At 41.5% G+C, this 12556-nt stretch overlaps 1 long non-coding RNA gene across 2 annotated transcripts; it reads right to left on the bottom strand.

Annotated features, from left to right (window-relative positions):
- Positions 1-206: 206 nt before the first annotated feature.
- Positions 207-11929, bottom strand: LOC309709252. 2 transcript variants are annotated; one of them, XR_014277458.1, is made up of 5 exons: positions 11825-11929; positions 10881-10999; positions 10599-10726; positions 600-717; positions 207-324 (listed from the first exon to the last, which is right to left on the bottom strand). It is a non-coding gene; the product is annotated as an uncharacterized lncRNA (long non-coding RNA). The 2 variants fall into 2 exon arrangements; XR_014277459.1 differs by lacking the exon at positions 207-324 and adding an exon at positions 403-499.
- Positions 11930-12556: the final 627 nt, after the last annotated feature.

Genomic DNA, 12556 nt, shown 5'->3' on the forward strand with positions numbered 1-12556 from the left:
CGTGGCAAAGCTTACATTCTAAACATTTAGTTTTGCTGAAATATCTTCTCATTTGTATTATTTTTATTCACTTTTCTCAACTCCCAGTGTCTTAGTCAACCAGTGTGTCATTCCATGCTGTCATCATATGACATCATAGCAACAATAACACCGCAAATAACGTGTGAAACTGTTTTATGCCCCCCCCCCAAACTATGAACCTCTCTCATGAGTGCATGAAACTCTTTTACTCCCACTCACTGGTGCACACACAGAGCAGAGCGGGGGAGTTCCTCTCTTCTCCACAACATTGGACCTGTGTCTCCTTTACAGGAAAGACTCCGCCTGTAACACAGACAGTTACCGCTTAGAGTATCCCAGGATTTAAAACAATGTTTGATGTGTGATTAACTATGGCATTTTTAAAAAGAGTGTAATATAATCAATTACATCTCCAGTAGTTGTCTCCTGTAGGCTTGTAGCTGAAAATTGGTTGCTAATGAAAATTCTTGACTCTGATCTTGTAAATACAAGAAGAATGTTTTCACAGATTTCACCTAAAGAACCTGTTTGATTTGTTGCAGTTCTTACTTGCAAGGCTCAAGCAGGTCACTTTTTACCTGGAAACAAGACAAACTAACTACTGCTTAACAAGACTCCCCCACTTGCACACTCTCCACCGCTCCATCACTCGTTGGATTCCTCTGGCCACTTGCACACTAATCCTCCCTCTTCCAGCTGCAAGAGAAATAAGAAGAAAGAAGTCAAATCCATTCACTCAGTTTTTTGAAGCCACAGAAAATATACACCTGAACTCAAACTCTGCTCTTCACCACAAATCGCTCATCTGCTCTAGTTCTAAGATGACTTACCAATTATTGATGAAGTTTTCTGTGTTCAGTAGCTTATTGTAATAAAGAAGTGAAAATTGCTGCAACCCATGAATTCATATTCATTACGATACAAACATTAATTAAAACTGTTGATCTGGCCTCAAAGCAATTTTTTAAAAGGATTCATGTTTGTTCTGCTAAAGAGAAACCTCATTTAAGTGTATGATGTACTCCAAAAATGTTTCATAGATACGAGGCTTTGGGAAAGATGCTTTCCAAAACATTAAAATTAATAAAAATCTATGTAGCTGTGGCCCACTCTGGTAAATATGTCTTACGATACATGTCAGTTCAGCTGTTGCATGTCAAAACTGGAGGCGCTTTGTAGTCAGAAACCATTTTGGCTCTACTGGATGTGAACTTGCATCAAAACCGTATTCGTGTTCATTATCCCAACATTCCAGAAAATGTCACTGACGTTTGTTGGCATTTAAAAAAAATGTAACCTTCAGTCAGAAAATAACTCACATATCCCAAATTGCAAAAGTTTTTAAGAAAAAAAGAAAAGAAAAAAACAACATTGCCCTCACATGGAAATCAAATATAAGCTCCTATATATTTAGCATTTGTGCTTATCCCTGCCATGGTGGTACCTTTTTCCCCCTTTTTAAAAAAATCTGTCACTCCTACTTAGCTCTGCTCTGCAAGTACCACATGAGAAGGGAGAACATGTCACTTAAATTTGTTCAAGTACACATGTTCTGTTTGAAGCTCTGAGCACATCACATGATTTAGAGCCCGTTTTGGCCATGGTGATGGCGATGGCTTTTCAGCTGTGCACATTTGCACTGGTCTGCAGAAATGAGGCAGACCACCTTGAGCAGTCACTACACATTATCTTAATAGTGTTTGGGGCTTTAGGAATCAAATATTCTGCCTCCTGATTGAGCTTTAGGCAAGCTTCCCAAGTAGTCCAGACATATCTCATTCGGGTGGAAGCGGTGCACATTTGAATGCAATTCTGTAGTTTGGTGTGTTTTAACAACTGCAATCTGCAATTTGCCTGTCACCCACAATAATCAGCTGTACGAATGTATGAGTCTTTCAACAGCCAATTACAATTTTAAAAGACTCGGATGTTTTTGTGATGCTGTTTGCAACCACTGGATAACAAATTCTGTGAACATGAGTGAAAGACACACAACCAAAACCACACCAGCTTGGATATCACCTGGTAAAGTAAACGTCAGCTGTTGGGGCAGCACGTTTTAAAGGTCACTTTTTAAAAACTACAGCCCAGCCCATGCAGCAGTATATTAATGATTAACCTCGTATTGAGGATGGATTATCTCAGTTGTTCTCCTGACTGAAGTTTGGTCTGTTTACAGCATCCTGCCATGTGATTGCATTTGTCCGTAACCATCGGGAACCCTCACGTTAACCTTTATTAAGTGGAAAAAAGCGTTCACCTTCCACCTTCACTTTGCTAATGTATTTATGCTAACCATATATTATGCTAGCTCTGTAGCTAGTCACCACGTAGAACATCATAATATTCCAGCTAGCCCAATTTCAGTAACCCTACAAACGTCATTATTGTTTAGTTTTCGTTCTTTGTTTATGTTGGAAGTGATAGCAGAGTTGTAAGTTTTAATTTTTCAGAAATCTCTCAGTCAGAACATGCTATATCATGTTTAGGTGGAAACTAGCGAGCTAACTCCCTGCTAACTTTAAACTCCGTTAAATTTCATAAATTCTGTTTTCATGGATGCCTGGACATTAAACTTAATTGTTACACCTGGTAGAGGAGTCACACTGATCATTTTATTAAAGATGAAAGAATTTAGACACTTTGTAACTCCCAGTGATGTCGCAGTGTTCGTTTGACTTTGGGACCTGAAGCAGAGTTTGGAACCAGAAACAGCTTAAAGATTGGATACTGATGGCAACCAGGCTTATATGGACAAGGACAGATCATCAATGAAATGCAGCTATATCAGTCGATCCAATGAGAGAGGTTTTATGCAACTCATGGAACTAGAAAACAAGCAGAAGACTTGTCCAACAAACTCATGGTAGCTCATTGCTATAACAGCAATAGAAGAAAAGGACTACCAAAGCTGGAGATCCAGAGGGAGCAGCACAGTGTGAACAACAGTGAGCAGCATGGATGTGATGAGCCAGTGCAGGTAGAAGAGCAACTTAACTACATGACGCTCAAACACCTGTTTCTACTGAACTAAAGGTGAAGATTGCAGCCCGACTCAAGGTAGTCACCCAACCAAGGACACGACTCTCCCAGCTCAGTCCCATCATCATCATCACTTTTATCTCCACTTTTGGTCTGAATTCTTTTGAAATCTTTATGTTCTGTGTCATTTTGGAGAAGCATCTTCACTTTTCGTCTGTGGCCACTGGATGTGCTCATGATCAGGCAAAAAACTGTCAAAATGCTTTTCTCTTTGTTCATGTGTGTCTTCCTGATTTTTTTCCCCCTAAAGATCAAACTGCAAAAAGGCTTTCACATGTTCTGTTTTTCACACACACACACACACACACACACACACACACACACACACACACACACACACACACAGAAGAGGCAGAGATGTAATATGTTGTGACATGTTTGAGTGGAGCTCAGAGACAGAGTGAGTGAAGCAGGGAATGTCTTTAATGTAACACCTACTCATCTACATCAGAGGCAAACAAGTCGAAGACACCTCCATAGACAGGCTTTCACACTGACTCACCCCACCTTCCTCTCTCTCTCTCTTCCTCTCTGTCTCTCTCTCTAACGCACACACGCAGACACACACTGCAAATGTAATACCCTCCATATTCCATCAGGTTTTCAAATGCTGGCACCCAAAAAAATCATCACGGACAGACACAGCAGCAGTACAGATGCACAGTAAAATGAATGAAATGTAATTAGCAGCAGACAATAATATAAATCTGTTGGTCTGATAACCTTGACCAAATTAAAAACTAATTAAGACTCCAGCAGCTTTGTAATGTCGTTTTACCCACACACCAAACTTAAAGGTCTAAAAGCTTTTTTTGTTCCAAATGTCATTTACTGCCTCGGACAATTAAAATCTTTTTCTTGGCATTATGCTAGTTTTGTGAAGCCACTCTGCAGTGATTGGGGATCATTACTGAGGAAGTGTTGTGACTGATGAGCGGCCCTCGGGGTTAAATAAGGTGCTGTGCAAAGAGAATGAAGGTGCTGCTATCAGTGGAGAGTTAATGAAATGACAGTAGCTATAGAGACAGCGTTCTGTGATAAAAACAAGTTTTTTTCCTCCGGAGCTTAGTGTGACTATAAATACCTTTAAGGTATTCATGTGTCTCAAGCTGATGGGATTACATTGACTACTAAGATGGGCCGGGCCAGAGTTTTAATAATTAGTTGTCTCTACAAGTTTAGCAGGTCATGGAGATTTTCAGGTCAGGTTTCTTTGTGGCTAAAATAATGACAGTATTTACTTAAATCTGCAGATTATATCTTCAGCCCAAAACTTTGCTGTTTGAGATCAGTGCTTTTATTGGATGTTACACTTGTTTTCAGACACAAAGCTACTAAAATCCCACTTTATCTGCTCGACACTTAAGACTCGAAGTAAAAGATGGAAGTATCATTTACAGTCACTGTGATATTACCTGCTGGGTTGTGGACGACTATTTGAAAGCTTCTGTTTTGGAATTTCGGACACCATCATCTTGCAATTGTAAGTTCAAGTTAAACCTTGTGCCATAGTCTCGCACACGTCTGTTCTTATGAGGAACGCACATTATCACAACATCAAATTTGGAGAAAATGTGCCCCAAAAAAACACTTTTACTCCTGCCTGGTATCTCCACCTTCAGTATCCTTTGTCTAATGTGTCCACTCTCCTCTGTACACATCCAAATCATCTCAGCCTTGCCTCTCTAACTTTGTCTCCAAATTACTCAGCCTAAGATGTCCCTCTGATGCACTGTCCCTCTCCTCTCCATTCTGGTCACTCTCAATGAAAATCTTAACATCTTCTACTCCGCCTCCTGTCTTCTTGTCATTGTCACCATCTCCAGACCATGCATCATCGCAGGGCTCACTACCATCCCGTAAGCCTTTCACTCTCGCTGCTGTCCTTCTGTCACAAATAAACCCTGACACTCACTCCACCCTGCCTACACTCTCTTCTGCACCTCTCCTGGGCACTGTCTGCTGCTTTGGATGATTGACCCCAGGGTTTTAACGTATCCACCTTCATTATCTCTACTGCTTGTAGTTTATACTGTTAGACCTGCGTCTCTCTCATTCACACACACATATATTCTGTCTTCACATACTGAGTTTCTTTCCTCTTTTCTTCAGGGCATACCTCCACCTCTCCAGACTCTCTTCCACCTGCTCCCTATTCACACTACAGATCACGCTGTCTGCAAACTTCAAAGTCCACAGAGACTCCTGCCTGGCCTCATCTGCCAACCTGTCTGTCTGTCTGCAAACAGGAAGTGACTCAGAGCTGATCCCTGATGTAATCCCACCCCCACCTGGAACCCATCCGTCACCACAACTCTTCTAACTGTCTCGCTGCCCTCATACACAGCCCATTGGTAAATAAGAGGAAATAATTCTGGGAGAAAAATATAGCTAGAGTTATGCATCATCAAATGTTAACAACAACAGAAAAAATAATATGTTTATAGATAAATATCAACATGAAGCCACTGATCGCAGAGTCTTTGTAACAGAAATGAGTCTTCTTCTTTCAGGAGGAGGTACTGTTTCCATGCTGCTGTATGTTCACATTATATTCATCCTTACAGGTAGAAATGGAGTGTTTGGCTGTGCAGCCTCCAGCAGCACACAGTTTTATAGGGTTTACCATTAGCATGCTGTGTTTGCACAGTGCGGAGAGTTATTGTTGTTTTATCAGTAGTGGACAGTTGCTTCCGTCCTGATTTTGCCTCCTTTTGTGCAATAAAATGTAAATGAATATTAATTTATTCACTGCTCAAAAGTTGCAGACCGCTCAACAGCTTTTACTTCTCCCTCCAAACAAACTGAAGTCAGCTGACTGTAGTTAGATTAACTGGACTATAAACTGCCCCGAGGTGTCGGTGCGAATGTGAACGGCTGTCTGTCTGTATGTATCGTCTCACGCTGTCATTGATTGGTCTCGGTCTCATCTAATATGAGCATGTCAGCGTGCAGATACCAAGAAACTGAGAGATGACAGACTCATTACCGTGGCATGCTAGCAATGGCAACAACTTTTCATTTGAAATTCTTATGAAGGATAAGCCGTAGGTGCGACAGAAACACAGTTTCTGTGTTACTGAAACAAACTAAAACCAACGGCATGCTCAGTGCACAGCAACTTAGTTAAAATTAAAATCCCCCTTCAGATCCATCAACTATTCATTTTAACAGCACAACCTGTACTTTAGCAGTAGCACAAACCTTTTACACACAAACAACATGTACATGGTGTACCCCAGAAGCAAGCTCAATACCACAAAAAAAGGTTTGCTGAGGCACTCCATCTTTTTGTATCAAGTTTATTCTAGGAACAATTCCTCAGGAAAAGAGAGAGCTGTGCGCATCATCTCGAAGTCTTCAGGGACCCTGATGAAAACTTTGAGTCGATACGCGTCGGTCTCTCATTCCCTGCCGAACCGCTCCTAGAATAAACTTGTTACATTTGAAGACATATTTGATCCACCTGAAACATTACCTACAGGTACAGTAGTCCAAGAAATGATACTTAGAATTGGTTTGGGGTTTTTTTTAATAACATGTTTAATATTGTCAAACCAAGGTCTTAGAAGAGCTCTACTAAGTCTACAAAAACTAAAAAAGCATATTGAGTCTGGAATTTAAAACAATCTACAAATTATTAAAAGGGAAAAAAAAACCACTCGTCTGTAATGAAAATCAAATTCAAACATGAAAGTTCAGCCACAGTAACAGTAAACATGTTTGGTGCAGACCACAGACAGCTTTTCAGCAGTGCAAGCTCATGCCAGCTGTGAATCAAAGCGATGAAAATGTTGGAGTTACTTCACTGCTTCAGGGACTCGGCGGCCTGCAGTAATTGATCCAACCATAAATTCTGCATGAAGATAATGTGACGCTTTCGATCTGAAAGCTGAGCCAGTGATTGGTCCACCTGTCTCAACATCAAACACACACACACGGGCAAGAGACAACGATGTAAATAACTATCCGACAAAGAGGCGTGTCTATTACACGCTTTGCCTTGTTTCTGGGTTGGATAAAATAGCACATGATCATTAAAGTTTTGTTGAATATTTCTTTTGGCTGTTGTGCAGGTATTTCATCATTATACAGTTCAGTGGACACTGACTGAAAGAGCACCAAATGTGAGCTTGCTCAAAAACAGACAAGTGGCAAATTAAAGGAAAAACCAGGGATTCTGGTCACGACATACTCCCAAAATAGCTTCAGCGTACATTGGCAGTGATTGTAAAAGAACCATTTAGTGATCCCTACAGAGACCACTCCCATCAGGACAGAAACATTTCATCATGTTCGCCTTGTAATCGGAAGGTTGCCGGTTCGAGCCCCGGCTTGGACAGTCTCGTCGTTGTGTCCTTGGGCAAGACACTTCACCCGTTGCCTACTGGTGGTGGTCAGAGGGCCCGGTGGCGCCAGTGTCCGGCAGCCTCGCCTCTGTCAGTGCGCCCCAGGGTGGCTGTGGTTACAATGTAGCTTGCCATCACCAGTGTGTGAATGTGTGTGTGAATGGGTGGATGACTGGATATGTAAAGCGCTTTGGGGTCCTTAGGGACTAGTAAAGCGCTATATAAAATACAGGCCATTTACCATCATAAGACAAAGAAGGTCGAAAGAAACAGATCAACACAAGTAAAATGGAACCAGACAGAGCCACCCAATCCCCTCTCTGCAGGGGTCAGACGTTCCAGTTTTTCTTTAACATTATCTCCTCTCTGTGTTTCAGAAAGGGCAACAGTGTTTGCATCCAGCGTTCAATTGGATGTACCTATTTTTGCAACATGACTGTATTCGCTGTTGCATATAAATGTGAGGAGACTGAGAATCCCCAGGTACCTCGGGAAGTGTTTTCAGAAGGTGATAACGATCTCAAAAAACATTACGCCGAGACTAACAAACACGAGCTGACATATACTCGTGATTCACTCCCGCTAATGGACAAGTTGCCAGATAAAAGCTGACACTTGCTCACTCCACGACATAGTTTCCAGTCGCTGATGAAAATGCCACAAACAAAAGTCGCCTTTCAAGTGGCTCTAGCCACTTTACCGCTCGTGTATCAGTTTTCAGATCGTGTCACTGCTTGTTTTTTTCTTTTCATCACAGATGGACAAGACCCTGTAAATATCTGCCCTGACACACCACATCAGATGTTCTCAACATCTGACGAAAATGTAAATTTCTACACCCGTGAAGGAACCACAGTAAGGGAAAATTGGATATGCTTCTTCTGCTTCAGCGTGAGTTTGTATTCAAAGCTGCCCAATAAATTTTTGTGTGTGTGCGTGCGTGTGCGCGTGCGTGTGCAATTGGTGATTCTGACCAGTTTGCAGGATCATTCAGTGGCAAAACAACTGCAACGGACGGCTGAACAAACCCATTACTCTGGCTCACTGCTTCTGACACACACACACACACACACACACACACATACTCAAGACTCAACAGTGACCCGCAGTGACTTCAGAGTACGAAATGACCTGCTATACACTCCCAGGGAGAGTGCAGAGAGTGAGAGAAGTGAATAAAACAGCTAGATATGGAGAGCCAGAAGGAATACTTTGGTAAATATGAGGCAGAGGGATTGTTTTAAATAAGAGAAAAAGCATAGCGAGAGAAATATGGCATGTGTGTACGTGAGGTAGGGCGAGAAAAAATAAATTAATCCTCTCAGTGTCTGTTGTCACCAGAGGGGGGCAATAGAATATTTCCAATCCACTTTCTTACACACAATCACAAGGAACCCTACCTACCCTGTACTATCATCTACAGGTGTGTGTATGTGTGTGTTTCTGAGTTTGTTGGGAAGGTGTGGGCATTAAATTGAGCAATGGAGTGCTCTCATTGATTTCCACAGTAAAGGAAAAGTAATCTTCTCTGGGCTGGCCTCAGTGTGCACGTGTCTCTATGTGCGTGCTTGTGTGTGTATGTGTGGCGGTGTGATTGAAACAGTGGTCAGAAAGCAACATTAAAGATTTTATAGGCTCTCCGCATAGATGTATCACTCCAAAATCAGTTGATAGCAGATTACAATTGCAGCAATAAACCACTAACACTGCCGGTACTGTCCAAACAGAAGCCTCAATGAGCCTCACATGCTTTTATTTGTGAGGAATTGGAAGGTTTCAGGTCTGGCTTGCTCCTAAAGCTTCTAAATTGCTTTCCAGCAAACTGCTACATGACATTTTTCAAACCCTCTGAAAGGAGAAATACACCACTTAACTTAGAGAGCAAGTTTCGCACGCATCAGAAAGTCAGCAGCCTTTTAATATGAAAAGGACAGGGTTTTTTTTAAGTATTTATTAGATAGTGACAGCTGAGGAGACAGGAGGAACTGGAAGGAAAAAGGGATGAAAATGAACAGCAGTTGATGCAGATTTGTTGGCTACACATTCATGATGTCAATCGTGCAATCAACCACCTCCCAAAATTGATTTACTGGGTTGTGATTTGGTGGCATGAGGACCCGGTAATTGGTGTCCAGACCACCAGTGACCCTTGTTTCCCTCCCCAAGGTGCCCAGTTCCCTCTCTATTTTATTATGTGACTTTCAAAAATACACCAGACAATGCTCAGGATTTTTAATGAGTCTGTGGTGCCCAGTGCTGAGGTAGCGAACAATAGCAAACTCAACAAACCGAATCTCAAGCAGGAAGATTGCATCCAAGTTACAGGCAACACTGGACTATTGCTCCCACCCTCTCTGTGACGCGGTGGTCAGTCAAAGGAGCGTGTTCAACAAACAACTGCCATGATGCACCACCAAATGCCACGTGAAATTCTTTCTACTTGAACTCATTAAACCATTTTTAATTCCTTTCAATTTTTTATTTCTATAGCTCACAGTCACAGTAACAGTCACTTCAATGTGCTTTATATTGTAAGACAAAGACACTACAATAAGCGTGCTATGTCCACATACTTAAATGCACTGAGTTACTGCCATTGCAGAAGAGACTTGATCCTGTACATTTTCTAATTACTGTCAGTCATGTATTTGCAAACAGACTTTCAATTTTGAATTGACATCAAATCATGACTACAGTCACCTCAACCTGCTTTATTATGTAAGGTAAAGACCCTACAATAATACAGAGCACACGCCAACGAGACAATCCCTATGAGCAAGTATTTCATGACGGAAAGGAAGGAAAAACATGCTTTAAACAGGAAGAAACCTCCAGCAGAACCAAACACACTGTATATGAAAGATGGATGTGGCCACCATGGTTCAAGGGGTTCGGCACCTCATCTTGTAACCAGAAGGTTGCCAGTTCAATCCTCAGCTCTGTCTGTCTTGGTCGTTGTGTCCTTGGGCAAGACACTTCACCTACCACCTACTGGTGATGGCCAGAGGGGCAGATGGTGTGATATGGCAGCCTCGCTTCTGTCAGTCTGCAGCTGTGGCTACAACTGTAGCTGCCTCCACCAGTGTGTGAATGTGAGAGTGAATGAATAGTGGAATTGTAAAGCACTTTGAGGGTCTCGAAAAGCGCTATATAAATGCAAACCATTATTATTATGGTGTAACTCACTTATTAGTGAAGTACAACGATGAACCACCAAGCTGAGAAATTTGGCTGTCACCATCAGGCAGGGTGGATCCAACTGTGAAACCCAGCGACACTGCAAGGTTATTGGCTAGCAGCTACTGAAGCCTCCCCTAATTTGAGCAAAACTGAATGAGTGGAGTCAATGGCAGTTTTCTCATAAATGTATATACAATTTGCTTTTTATACATTAGCCTTGTCATGTAAGCATATGCTTCTGTTTCTCAGTCAGAGCCATCTCTTGAGGTCCGATTTCAAAGTACTCACACAATGATGGCCGAACCCCTGACATCACGTTTCTACATCAGTTCTTTATACATGAAGGTCTAAGTTTGGTGTAGGAGACCTGTTTTGCAGCTCTTCCACCATCCTCACTGCCTCTGCTTCTGAAAAACACAGGAAGGTCGTGGGGATAATTAGATGCCTCTTTACAAACACAATCACTGCAGTCCATCACTGATAGAGGCTACCTGACCTCTCCTTTCTCTTATGGCTTTGCCTTTACCACAGCACATGGGAAACACTCTCAGAAATAAATCAAGACTTGTTTTTTTCCATTAATACCGGTCAGTCCCAGAGGACCAAGGTTAATTCAATATAATCCGTTACAAATGTGATATATGTGTTTGCCAGTAGTGCAGACGGACACTCTGGCTGCAGAAATATATCTTATTGATTTAACAAAATATTGTTTTTTTTTAATGCATCATGCTAGAAACCTGACACATGAAAACAGATAAATCTCCTCATAATGGGCAGTGGTGATTGGTAAGATGATAAACTGTCAGGATCCATGTGTGTGTGCACATTTATGAGCATGTAATGCCTGTGAGAAAAGAAATAATTGAACATAAAGTTACAGCTAATAGTTTAACATTTACTGGTCTTTATTTTAAATACTCTTTAACCTCACATTCACATGATGTGAATGTGAGGTTATGAACTCTATACGAGCATTTAAAAAACAGCTTATAATATAATTAAGGATATGTGCAGTTTTCATTATCATTTAGTCACTGGATGTTGTTACATTGACATTGATTATGCCTGTGTGGCCCCTGGAGGACATTCTGTATAGATGTTTGCAAATGAATAAATGAAAAATAATACACAACACCTGCATACTTAAAGTTAAACCTACTAACAACATAAACATGGTGTAATAAACGATGTAATCATTTTTATGGACTGTTTATTAAATACATAATCACCTTCTCGTCGATAAAGAGCAGTTGTTTCTCTCAGGAGTTGGTGGAGACTGTAAACACAGATAAAAAGAGATTTTTAGCCTTGGGTGGAGGGAAGACCAAATCCAAATGAATGATAGTGTTTTTCTGTATCTGATAGATGTGCTATAAGGTTTGTCACGTCGACTATTTACAATGATGATACGTTTCACGGGTCATGTCCTCAGAAGACCAGTAAATTCATTGATAACCACTCATTTCATTAGGTACACCAATCGGTAATCCAAATGTCTACAAAGCAAAGACTCATTTAACAAAAGCACATTTAATGACTTAGACATGGCCAAGACGACCAGCTGAAGTTGAACCATCTCTAGTGTTTACAGGGAATGCTCTGAAAAAGAGAAAACATCCAGTGAGTAGCTTTGTTGGTGTCAGAGGTCAGATGTCATGAACTGGCTGTGTGGAGGCAGATGAGGACCCAAACGCAAAACTCACGGAGACAAAAAGCTGAACTCAAAATCGCTGCTTGATTGCAGGCTTCACAAAGAAACAGAACTAAACTGGGAATGCTAACTGAGGACCGAGGGAACACAGAAAAGCACACAGGTTTGGGGAGGAGACATTGGCGACGCGACACCGAACTGAGGGAGACATGCACATAAATGCACAGAGGGTTAACGAGGGAAGTGGGAGCACACGGGAAACACAGCTGACACAGATAATCATAACAAGACACGGCAGGAGTAACACTGA

Source organism: Aulonocara stuartgranti (assembly GCF_965226115.1).
Source record: "Aulonocara stuartgranti genome assembly, chromosome: 6".
Classification (NCBI taxonomy): Eukaryota; Metazoa; Chordata; class Actinopteri; order Cichliformes; family Cichlidae; genus Aulonocara; species Aulonocara stuartgranti.